The following is a 1,768-nucleotide window of genomic DNA, read 5'->3' as shown; positions in this document are numbered from 1 at the left end:
TAGGTGGGGATCTGACCTGTGACCTTTGGATTTACGTTAAACTTCCCTTATTTCTCAGAAACATTCCAATTTCAGCAAATAAATTAAAATCGGACTTAATAGAAACTATAAAACTCTTATACTTTGTGAGTAAATTAGCATCTTCCTCTTCCTTTGCAATTCGGTAACCTGTGATTAACCAAATTGTGTCATTAGTTCACTACCGTTCTTAAATTATTTCTCTCGTTGCCGGCAGGATTGAAACCTCCGCGGGGAGACCCCAATGGATTTATAGTCCATTGCCTTAACCACTTGGCCACGACAACCTGAAACTCAACCCTGTACCTGTTTGCACAAATGTTCATAAACTTTCAATTGGTTAGTAGTAGTTACCAAGACACGGCAAAGTGTAAATCGTAGTGGGCTGCCTGTGTCTGTGGATCCTCATGGAGGCATCTTGATTGATTGATATGCTCCCTTATTTGTACCATAACAGAGATCTAATATTTTATCAAATCGAGTTGGGTAAGGTAAGTAACCTTTCTGGTTACTTCTTGACAAATAAAGCAAGTAACCACACAACGAAAACTACTGCAATGGCTGGGAATCAAACCCAGGTCAACTGCTTGGAAGGCAGCTATGCTCACCACTATACCACCATCACCAGAGACTGCAGCTGATGTCCTTAAATGTTGGATTTTTCCTTATTAATTATTTAAGGCATTAAAATCAACCGGTGTGCAAGGCAAACTTCCTTTTAAAACAGAACGAGAAGATGCCGGTAAGACAAAGCTGATATGACTGATGTTTAACCTGTGTTAAACTTTGAAACTAAATAAACATACACATAGTTAACAGAGATCTGAGTGTTGCGTGGTTATTGTAAATAGGTAATGTTTGTGAAGTATGGTATGGTTTTAAACAGAAAGTTGTAAAAATTAACGGAACATATGAACATGTTACAAAAGTGTTGGGTGGGGCATTATGTATTTGCTTGTATTACATCAAGTGACCTGCATACCAATGACAGCAAAGATTAATATGTACATGGTTTTCAGAACTGTACTTTCTAATAGAGGTAAGGCCAAAAAGAGTGATGAAGAAGTCAAAAGAGAAAATAGGGAGAGGAGTGCCGGATCTGTTATTGTTTTTAGAAAGCAGATTTACAGCTATACACATAACAGCAGCAACGGCCCCATCCAGAAATCCTAAGACTGCAACTATGGCACAGTTCTGGATGGGATCATACATCAGAAGATTGAAGATCTTACCCTCTGATCTTAAAGTACCTGAGTCTTTTACCCTGGCACCTACCTATGCTTTTATCCAGATGTTTTTTTTAAATGTTTTCACCTGAGCAAAAAGAAGTGTATGTTTTAACAAATCATCGCTCTCTCATTTCAGTTGTGCAGTAGCGGGATCCAGTGAGTCCAGTGCGTGAGCTGGATTTAGGTGAGCTCTCAACTGTTTGGTGCAATGAATCATTCGGCTCAAATCAGTGTCTCACCCTGGCCGCCATCAAAGATGCCATTTGGACCTCCAGAAACTTGCTGGTAAGAAAGCACATGCAGATCCCCCCCCCGTGGCTGTGATCAGGATGGCTGCAATACATAAGTAGTATGTGTTTCATGATTGTACTTTTGTTTTTGAATGGTACATGAACATATTTTAAAGAGTGGTTTTATATCTGTGCTGTGAATTTTGACAAACTGTTTTGATCACTTGAGGTATTTCAGTTTAGTCTTTGGTCTTGACCAGTTACCTTGCAATCTATAACTGTATATCCTAT

General features: G+C 39.1%; 1 non-coding gene across 1 annotated transcript; it reads right to left on the bottom strand.

Annotated features, from left to right (window-relative positions):
- Positions 1-223: 223 nt before the first annotated feature.
- trnay-aua lies at positions 224-305 on the bottom strand. Its single transcript has one exon. It is a non-coding gene; the product is annotated as a tRNA-Tyr (tRNA).
- Positions 306-1,768: the final 1,463 nt, after the last annotated feature.

Source organism: Etheostoma cragini, unplaced genomic scaffold (genome assembly GCF_013103735.1).
Source record: "Etheostoma cragini isolate CJK2018 unplaced genomic scaffold, CSU_Ecrag_1.0 ScbMSFa_4263, whole genome shotgun sequence".
NCBI classification, from domain to species: domain Eukaryota; kingdom Metazoa; phylum Chordata; class Actinopteri; order Perciformes; family Percidae; genus Etheostoma; species Etheostoma cragini.
The sequence above is the reverse complement of the archived record's forward strand: the minus strand, read 5'-3'. Positions and strand labels throughout refer to the sequence as shown.